Here is an 11,582-nt window from a genome sequence, read left to right as displayed (position 1 = left end):
AACAATCGAGCCGCTTTTCCCCGAACGCGGGAGCTGAGGTGCAAAGAGTCCATACGTATGGACTCTTTGCACCTCAGCTCCCGAATACTTAGACGCCGCATGGAGCGCATTTAATCGATCAAAACATACTTTTTTGTTACTGGAAACCATATTCCAACATCCATCAAAGCTACATTTATAAACAATTGTATTATTTAAGTATGTTTTTAATACATAGTTCAGCATATTTAAATATACTTAGTGGCTATAACAATAGAATAGGAATGGAATATTCTGATATTGACGTATGATGAGCATATTACAAAGCACACAGCCGTTCATAATTGATTTAATAAATTATTTAGTAATATCAAGACATATTTATATAACTATACAAACACAAATAAATAATGATTAATACTGAATAATATATATTGGATACATGTTCATATATATATATATATATATATATATATATATATATATATATATATATATATATATATATATATATATATATATATATATATATATATATATATATATATATACACGAGCCGTAAGGAAGGAGGCAGAGGACTAGTGAGTGTGAGAGCCACTGTCCAGGATGAAACATCCAAGATCCATAAATACATCAAGGACAAAGCCTCAACAGACGATGTGCTCAGCGAATGTCTCAGGCAATGGGGAACAGAAGACAAGGTGCTGGAAGTACCATCATGGGAGGACAAGCCCCTACATGGGATGTACCACCGACAAATAACTGAAGTGGCTGATGTCAGGAAAACCTACCAATGGCTGGAGAAAGCTGGACTCAAGGACAGCACAGAGGCTCTCATCCTGGCCGCCCAGGAACAGGCCCTAAACACCAGAGCAATAGAGGCTCAGATCTACCACACCAGAGAAGACCCAAGGTGTAGGTTGTGCAAGGAGGCCCCTGAGACAGTCCAGCACATAATAGCAGGGTGCAAGATGCTGGCAGGGAAAGCGTACATGGAACGACATAACCAAGTGGCGGGCATAGTGTACAGGAACATCTGTGCAGAATATGGACTGGAAGCCCCGAGATCAAAGTGGGGAACACCCCAAAAGTGGTGGAGAATGACCGAGCTAAGATCCTGTGGGACTTCCAGATCCAGACAGACAAGATGGTAATGGCGAACCAACCGGACATTGTGGTGGTGGATAAAGAACAGAGGAAAGCCGTTGTGGTGGATGTAGCAATACCAAGTGACTACAACATCAGGAAAAAGGAACATGAGAAATTGGAGAAATACCAGGGCCTCAGGGAGGAACTGGAAAAGACCTGGAAGGTGAAGACCACAGTGGTGCCTGTGGTCATCGGGGCCCTCGGGGCAGTCACCCCCAAACTGGAGCAGTGGCTTAAACAGATCCCAGGAACAACATCAGACATCTCAGTCCAGAAATGTGCAGTTCTAGGCACAGCCAAGATACTGCGCAGAACCCTCAAGCTCCCAGGCCTCTGGTAGAGGACCCGAGCTCAGAGGATGAAACAGACCACCCGCGGAGGGTGAGAAGGGAATTATTTTTTATATATATAATTCCCTTCTCACCCTCCGCGGGTGGTCTGTTTCATCCTCTGAGCTCGGGTCCTCTACCAGAGGCCTGGGAGCTTGAGGTTCTCCTCCAGTATCTTGGCTGTGCCTAGAACTGCACATTTCTGGACTGAGATGTCTGATGTTGTTCCTGGGATCTGTTTGAGCCACTGCTCCAGTTTGGGGGTGACTGCCCCGAGGGCCCCGATGACCACAGGCACCACTGTGGTCTTCACCTTCCAGGTCTTTTCCAGTTCCTCCCTGAGGCCCTGGTATTTCTCCAGTTTCTCCTGCTCCTTTTTCCTGATGTTGTAATCACTTGGTATTGCTACATCCACCACAACTGCTTTCCTCTGTTCTTTATCCACCACCACAATGTCCGGTTGGTTCTCCATTACCATCTTGTCTGTCTGGATCTGGAAGTCCCACAGGATCTTAGCTCGGTCATTCTCCACCACCTTTGGGGGGTGTTCCCCACTTTGATCTCGGGGCTTCCAGTCCATATTCTGAACAGATGTTCCTGTACACTATGCCCGCCACTTGGTTATGTCGTTCCATGTATGCTTTCCCTGCCAGCATCTTGCACCCTGCTATTATGTGCTGGACTGTCTCAGGGGCCTCCTTGCACAACCTACACCTTGGGTCTTGTCTGGTGTGGTAGATCTGAGCCTCTATTGCTCTGGTATATATATATATATATATATATATATATATATATATATATATATATATATATATAAAGGGTTTTTTTCTGCCGATACAGATACCGATCACTCCCTGAGGGACCATCGCCGATACCGATTATATTATGTGGAAAAAGGAACCATGAATTTACCTTAATCTAGACAAAAACTTTTTAATAACTTTTTCCAAGGAAAAAAGCCAAACAAAACAGGCATTGTGCAAATTGTACTGTTTTCGATAATACTATATTAACAGATTGAAAAAAACGATCACATGTTCCTAAATTAAAACTGACAGTATTGCTAACCGTTTTGTGTCATAGTAACTTCTATTGTGCAAAAAAAAAAAAAAAAAAACTGTTTAGCTTTTCTTAAAATAATGTATAAAATAAATATACAGTGGGTTTGCTGCTTCATATGTGAAATAAAAACCATTTGCTACTTAAACAATATTAATATAGTCTTAAAAACCCTCAAATGAAAAACAGGAAATTAAGGTGCATTTGCTTTGAACAGGCAAAAATGTTGAACACCATTTACACATGCCAAATACATATTACTTGTTGAGCATTGTGGGAAGATTTTTTTAATAAACAGAAGCATCTCAGCTTTTTCAGGCATGAGTCTACTCCTGTGTTCGTCCACAATGTTGGATGCAGTGCTGAATAAGCGCTCACTCTCAACACTTGTGCAGGGTGCAGACAGGTATGCTATGACTGTCGCTAAACTGTAGAGGGGCTCTTCTTCAATGTCAGCAAATCTTTTGGTGACAGCTTCCAACAATGTCTCCTTAGTTGTCTTCAAACCATGATCTGCTGCAGACTCTTTAGCAAGGAGACGCTTTAAAACCATCACAGAGGGTATGACATCAGCAGCAGATGCAGTGGATGAGCATATTTCCTTAGTCAGCTCTTCAAAAGGTTGCAGGACTGTTATGTTTTCAATCAAATCCCACTGAGAAGATGTAAAGGTAGCAGGTAGCTCAAAATCAGCTGCGTAGACACCCAGTGCTCTTTTTTGCTCAAAGAGGCTATGGAGCATATAATAGGTGCTATTCCACCTGGTGCTGACATCTTGTGGCGCAGAGTTGTCTCTGTACACCTTGAAGCCTTGCTAACGGAGAGTGCTTGAAGTGCCCTACAATCCGTCTTCCTTTGGCAATAATGTCACTTACACTGCGCTGTGATAAAACTGCCTCATGAATGGCTAGTTGCAGAGTGTGAGCCATGCACCCCAAACTTGGCAGCCCAGCATCTATCATAGCTTTCACCATGTTTCTGGCATTATCTCTCAGTATCACATGCACTTTTTCTTTTGGAATATGCCATGTTTGAAACATTCTTTCAAATGTGGCTTCTAAAGCTATAGCAGTGTGGGAGCCAGAAAACTCCTGGGCATGTAGAACAGCTTCATGAAGTTGAAAATCTGGATCAATGCAGTGAGCTGTTAAACTCAGCATTGATAGAGGACTGACGTCTGAGCTCCATATATCTGTTGTAAAACTTAGAGGATGAGAGACCTTCTTTAAAGAGACGTTCGATGTGTAAGTACACGGTCTGATGGAGTTCAGGCAGAGCTACGTCTGTAAAATATTTACGTCCCGGTAGTATGTAGCGGGGCTCCAAGTGCGAGAGCAGTCTGCGAAACCCGACGTCTTCCACCACTGAGAACGGCTGGTCGTCTAGTCCGATGAATTCCATTATTTTTCTGCTTATTTTTTTCGCGTTCTGATTTTCACGCTCATACGGACGAGTGTTGGTAATTGTGCGCTGCATTAGCCGCTCTTTGGCTGGTTCCGGTTTCTTTTTTTCATTCTGTGCTGTGAGCTTTGAAAACTCACCGAACTCGGCCAAGTGGCTGCTCTCTAGATGTCTTATTAAATTTGTAGTATTGAAGGATGTTGATGAGCTTCCACCACGACTTATTTTCGACTTGCACTTGTTGCAGGATGCAAACTTAAAATCATTTTCACATAAGGTGTAAAATTTCCACACGGCAGACATGTTTGCTTTGAATTTGCAGCCGCGCTTGCGCAGTGTGAAGGAAATGGGCGCCACTGCAGGCTGCAAAGTATGAGAAGCACGTGATCGGTATCGGCAACAAGAGCCAATGATCGTCGATCACCGATCATGCACTTTTTCACGAAAATCGGCCCGATTATGATCGGTGACCAATCGATCAGCACACCTCTAATAAATATATATATATGTATGTTTTTCAGCCGACGAGTTCTAGCTTCAGAGAGACTCAGCAGCTGAGATTGAGTCCAAAATCCGATGTGAGATTCATCCGTGCTGCAGTGAATCTGTGTCTCTTTATAGATTCTCCTTCTTCTTCCTCACATCGTGTCTTTAGGAAACCTTCAAAACAAAAACGGAAGATTTGGGATGTATCTTACTAGTGAAAGAATTACATAGTCTTTACCACCTGTGTAAACCTTGCTGGTGAATGTTATAACACATAATATAAGTTTTATAATATGTGTTACATTGTTTCATTTCCAGTGGTGGAGAAAGTACTCAAAAAATGTACTTAAGTAAAAGTACAAATACACAGTCAAAAATGTCCTCAAGTAAAAGTCAAAGTATCACATTAACATTTTACTTAAGTAAAAGTAAAAAAGTCCTGGCTTTTAAAAATACTTAAGTATTAAAAGTAAAAGTACTCGCTGAATGCATTACCTAATCGCTAATATCATCAAGTGTGCCGATCGTATTTAATTTTAATACATCAGAAATGTGCCATTTTAATTAACACTACCACAGATTAAACATGTTCTTATTGTGTTTATTCTCTGTAACAGTTTAGACTTAGATATGTGATTCTATGAATCATAATTTCAGGGATGGAAACATTTTGTCTCCTGTCCTAACATAGCATGAACTTCATTAGTCACATTTATTTAGAAAGAAATCCAACTGAAAGGGGATGTAAAGAAGGTGCGTGAGGGGAGGACATGCAACCAAGGAGCCATGTAGCAGAGTTGTAGTTAAGACCACCGAACCCGAGACCAGCGCCCTGCGCTAAATGACACAATAACATTAAGTGCACTTATCAAAATTGGTTTTCAGATTGATCTGAAAGATCCACATATCCATATAAACACCTAGATATTAAATACTTAAGAGCTGAAATGAATTTAACCAGTATCAATTAAAACTCACTTCATTCTGTTTTGCTTTCATCGCTGTGCTACAATCCGCAGAGGTCTCCTGCTATTCCTAGAAAAATAACGCCCTGGGCGGTTGCCCATATTGCCCATGTCAGAAACCACAACTGAAACATCGCAATTAACGGTAAATAACGTTCAACTATGAACACTGTCCAACGGCGCAACAAGTAACTAAGCAGAAGGAGCATCGTGACTGTTCTCATCCTCCCTCCCACTGCGATGTTTGCCACCATGACAAATAGTGGCAATATAAATTATTTTCACAGGCGTCTACGAAAAATGCAATGAACATTCAAGTTAAACTTGGTAGGCCTAACAGCAGCCAATCAGAGTGGAAAAATATTCTTGTTCTTTGCCATTTTCTAGTTGTTAAATATTCCACAAAATGAGGAGATAAAAGATGTTCAACATGCCAGTTTAAGCTTTGATCTATTTCCAAACGACTGAGCTCTGCAACATTAAAACATGGATAGAACTATAACTACATTAATCATAACTCTTCTTTTCTTCAGTGTTTGTCGGTTTCTGGTGGTGCAGCTCTGTGCTGCCTTCAGGAGAATGGGACATCAGAGTATCATCCATAAAACTTCACCCACATGGCATTTATTGTGCAAACCAGAGCTTTCAGTGGAAAAACTAAAGTTCCAGGTCCTTTTAATGCCATACAAATATGAGACAGAAACATGGATAATATCTTTATATAGACCTGTCTATTGATTATAGATTAATAGTTTTACTGGACAGAAATTACAAATCTGGTTCTTAATCAAATCCTAATGAGTCAAATTGAAAGTGTCATGGAGTCATCAGCCTGATGACATTAACACTGACATGAAATCGTGTATTCGGGCCCACCATTTGTCAGCGGCAGATGAGGCTTTCTTTCTCTTTTTTCATGTAGAAGGGGAAGCCAGGGAGGAAATAAAGTACTGCACCAGTGCAGGGAGGAATGACCCAGCTAATGTTCAAGGGAAAACTAGCACCCATTGAGCTGTTGAGTCACAACTCAAGTGGGGGAATAGCAGGCTCGCAACTAGCAGCCGCGTCAAAATTGTTGGCATCTTGTAGTCTTTGAGGTTATTATGGGCGGTATCTCTGTGATTTGTTTGGTAGACACGGGGTTCATGGTGTCGACAATCACTGAGAGCTGTTTTTAGGGATATTTTGCATCACTGGGCCGTGATCGCTTTCAGTCATATCATTGGTTGCGGCTCCGGGCAGCCAATGGTCTTTCCCTCCCATACATTGGCTATTTAGAGTTGGATGTCAATCTCTGTGACAAAGTGCTTCCACATTGTGGGATCCTGGTGGGTGAAGGATCCCACTAATGCAGGTTCTTATGTTCCTGGCATTTTGGTGTATGCGCTGAATTATGTTCATTCCAAAGAACTTTTTGGAGCACCTGGTGGCTTTTTTTTTTACTTGCCTTCAGTAACAGTCTGCCGTCTTTAGTCCTTGGTGTTGAAATGTGCAGGTTCATCGTCGGGGGGACGATGCAACACCGGGGGGTAGAATGTGGTAGGATGGTGTTCCACCCTCCCCCACTCTGTGCATCAGGCACCGTTGATTGGTCGGTGGGGCAGACGCCTTTATAGTTGGGCAGGCCGCTGTGAGGTGCGTGCGTCTTTGATTCTCCCACTGTTTATACGGTCGGCGGCTACATGTCGGCTTGTGGGTTTGGTCGACTCGTCTGCGATCGTAAGTGGCAGTTTTGCTATCCGTGACTGAGATCATGGTTGGTTTTTGGGTGCTACACCTGTCGTGCGTTTCTGCAGTGTTGCTCTGATGGCGTTGCCGGCTGCGGCTCGGGGTTGCTGTGGCGTGCGGCTTCCGTTTGGTTCTCACCTGCTGACCCGCTTCCTCCCGGGTTAGGCTGCGTTTCCAGCCCTGGGTAAGCTACTTGCTATTTAGCTTTTGATTTGTTTCATCTGGATCCCCATCACCCCATCAAATAAAGTGTTACCAAAATGGTAATATATTGAAAGCACAATGTAATTGTGCTTTCAATATAAAGTGTGTTGTAATGGATCTCCCTGTGTTCTGGTACCTGATGATGTGTTTGCAGTACTATGTGTGTATAAAGAATGTAATGGCAAAGAATAATAATAAAAGACATTAAGTAACTAAAAAGTGTACTTCATTAGCAATTATAATAAACCAAAAGTATAATTGTAACATACTGTAATCACACTACTAAAATATAAAATATGTACTTACAATATACTTAAAATACATTCTAAGTATATGTTAAATCTAATTTAATCACTAAAATAGTACACTCAAAATATACTAATCAAGCACATTTTTAGTACATAAAAATAAGTACACTTAAAGTACACTAAGTGTCCAAAAAAAGTATGTTGAAGTATGCTTAGTACACTTTAAGTAGTGCTTGAGTACTACTTAAATACTATTTAAGTACACTAAGCACAAAATAAGTATTTCAAAAAAGTCACACTTTAAGTATACCAATTCTAAGTATAGTTGAAATATAATATATTATGTTAAAATTTAACATACTTAGTAGACTAATTTTTCACCAGTGGCGAATGGCGTTAGTCTTGGTCTTGACTTGGTCTCAGGTTAGGCGGTCTTGACTTCAACACTGAAAAATTGTGTAACTATATGTCAGGAAGCAGTGAATATAGGAAAACTGCTAACCTTAAACTGAAGAGGCTTCGCTTTGTTATAACACTTTCTGCTTCCAAAAGATCTGTTGTGCAGTATTTTTGATAAATGAATACCAATAATGTAAACATATTGCCAAAAAGTAATGGATAATCTACCTTGTCACATAAGAACTCAAATACCATCACAATCTTTACCCACAGAGTTTAATTTAATATTGGTTCACCCTTTGCAGTCATAACAAGTTCAGCTCAGAAGTGTGTTTTACACATTTCTGACTGTTCGTACTGTAGTGTATTTGTGAAGTAAAACATTGTTGAAGGAGAAAGACTGACTTGCAACCTCAGCTCTAATTTAGTGCAGAAGTTGAGGTCAGAACTCTGTTCACGCCCATGTGTGTTAGAATCATGGCAACAAACCAACAAAAGGTAAATAACTTTTTTTTTCTTCCCAGACAGATTAAGTTGTGTAATGTAGTTGGATGCAGATAATTTTAGCTAAATGATGACTAGTCCGTCCCAATATCTCACGCTAAGCTTGTCAGCTTGAATAGGTGTCAAAGGAATAGGTGACTCCATGTTCAGCGGTTTGTAGCATTGGTTGCATTTACTTGAGTAACTTTTTGGTGGGGGCAGTAGTTATAGGAGCATTTCTAATATTGTGAACTATTGCTACTCTTTCATTTGAAGAAATATACTGCAGAGATTGGAAACATTGGATTCTTAGATTTCTGCAACATATGAGCTCATATTAAAACTAATCTGAGCGTAATTAACATTTTCTACATGTCACTGTTTACATCGTTACTGTTTTTTCTTTGTATTAATAAACATGGTTATTTTATTTTATTTGATAGGATACATAGACGTTTATTTATTTTAAAAATAAAAGTCTGTGTACTGTGCCCCCCCCCCAATATAAGCCATTACCTCCACCAACCCACCACCAAAAAATCTTGATATCCAGAAGTGCTGAATTCCTTTCCCAGAACTCGACACTTTAGTGTATCAGGGGCCAAGCTGGGAAAACCAGCCCACACTATCAACCTTTACACTTGACACAGTGCAGTCAAACAGATCCTGTTCTCCAGTCAGATAACGTGACTCCGCTGCTCTGGATTCCAGAGTTTTATTCCACTTCAAGTTGAAATAAGTGACAAAATGTTTGGATGCTAACGATTATCCATCAAAACTCAATTCATGAAGGTTTCTATATTAGATTAAATTTGTCATTGAATAGTATTATACTAGACAGAAGAGAAAAGTCTATTTGTCCTTGGCTTCATGCTCCTTTATGTTCTGTCAGGATCTTGGGTTGTTTGAGTTTTTTGTAACTTAAAATTTGATCATTTGTTTATTTGCGTTTGGCTTTGGTTGTTTTGCTTTTTCTGTCTCCCTTGCTTTTATTTAGATTCTTCTTCAGCTGTTGTTTATTTGCTTATGGTTGGTCATTCCTTGTTACATTATTTGCCCGTCTTCTAACTTCTCTCTCTCTTTCTTCAGTCTGTCTGGTCTCATCTCACAGCTCCTACTGTTGTCTCCCTCAAGTTCCTGTCCATTTTTTCTTATCTTGTATTCTGCCATCAAGTTGTAAGTTTATTTACTTTCTCTCTTTCTCTCTCTTTTTTTATTAAAAACATTAAACACATTCCAGTTGGTTGTTTGAGCATGTGATCTTTAAAACAGTGGCTCCCAAACCTGGTCCTTCAAGTACCTCTATCCTCCATGTTGCTTCCAAGCTCCTGAATTCAAAGAACAGGTTTTTGCAGCCCATCATCTTTTCTGCTGCACTTCCATCCTCCCTCGAATTACAGCTTTCTTCCACCACAGCCGTAAACACTACTGCTTTTTGTCTGGGAAAAATTACTTTAACATGAATCCAAATGAGAAGTAACACAATTTTTAAAAAGACAAAAAAATGTGTCAAATCTACTGTTTCTTACAGTTCATCCTAGGTGTCTTTTATAGGTTCTGGCCACTAGATCTTGTTACAGCAGGTTCCTGTTTGTGGGTGTTTTCTAACAAAGTGATTGATTGAGCTGCAGGTGTAAAGTTATGAACTGTTATCCATATTGTTGTGAAGCTCGGTGCAGATGGTCTTGCCTTTTGCTGAGAAAATGGGATTGAACGTTTGATGTTAGATGACAGCTTTTATTCTTATGTAGGGCCCAACATCTCGTTTTATTGTCCATGTTAATGGAAAACAACAAACAAAAAGAACAGAAGGCATCAGTGAGACGTTCAGCCGCTGCACCAAACCAGGACCGAGCCGGGAAAGTGCAATTGTTTTGGTCCTTCATTTGGACCCTTGTTCTACACTTTGCATCTCGGCTGTTGAGAACTGATTGCTTCCTGAAATCGTGAACTGTGTTGAAGTTTTAAATTGTACCCAATCAATAAAGTTTGCCTGCTACGAAGCTTACCAGAAATTGCCTGCATTGTAAACAACCATCCTCAACTAAAAAGAGAGAAGTACTGATCCAAACAAGGCGACTGTTAATAATTACATTTTTGGAAGCGCGGCCAAGACGGACTGAACAGATTTATTCACTTCCTCTGCGGCCATTGCTGAAACTACAGGCAGACTTCAGTCCTACAACAGTGCAGAAAGTAATCATTCACAACTTGTTCTTCTGTTCGCTGGTTGATCTGGTTAAAAAAATCCACTGGAGACAATCCAAGTCAAGGGGGGAAAACCCCGGCTGTGCTGGAAGCCATAATTCTTTTCGAGCAGAGTTGCTTAGGAAGGCAATGGCCAGGCTGATCCATCCTGCTCTCTGGCTGAAAAATGAGTTGAGTAGTTCAGAACAATCACACATTAGTTTTACAATCAGAGGGCTAAAAAAAATCCTCAAGGTGGTTGGATGACATGAGGCTGAGAACAAAATGATTCATTTTCTGTTATGCAATTGCGACAATGATAACCAATTTTTGGTGCAACTGCCCGACCAAGCTGAGCTCTTCAGCCAACATTTCTAGAACTGTGGAAGACATCATCCTGCCTTGGTTCAATACCAAAGAATGACTATAGAATGACTATAGACCTGTTGCATTACATCCCCAACCATCAAGGTCCTGGAGTGACTCCTGTTGGCCTTTCAGGACACGGTGGAAAGGCCTCTTCACTTAGAAGCCTAAGTGAAGAGGCCTTTCAATCACAAAAAATATTTTTGTGATTGACTTGATACAGTGAGGTAGAAAAGCTTAGTGAAAGTATTTCTGTCATGCATCATGTTGTATTCACTCCGAACATCTCAAAAGTTTGATAAACAGCCAATAGCTTGTTTTTTGTCTCATGACTTTTCTGCAGACAAAGTCTGAGCTGCAGTGACCTTTGTAATCTGAACACGGTAAACAGAGACGATTGGTTCTCCCTTTACTCTGAGCTCAACTCTCTGATTTTATATTTCAAAGGCTAAAATTATAACTACAGCTTTCATAACTCAATCCTTGTACTTGACTTGTGAACAAGAAAATCGAAGTTGTGTCGTGCAATTTTATGAATAAATTATGTTGAACTGTTATAATATTAATAATAACACATTTTATTTTTTGGCTTCTTTCT

The sequence above is a fragment of the Poecilia reticulata genome, chromosome 13, assembly GCF_904066995.2.
Source record: "Poecilia reticulata chromosome 13, P_reticulata-male-v2, whole genome shotgun sequence".
NCBI lineage: Eukaryota > Metazoa > Chordata > Actinopteri > Cyprinodontiformes > Poeciliidae > Poecilia > Poecilia reticulata.
The sequence above is the reverse complement of the archived record's forward strand: the minus strand, read 5'-3'. Positions refer to the sequence as shown.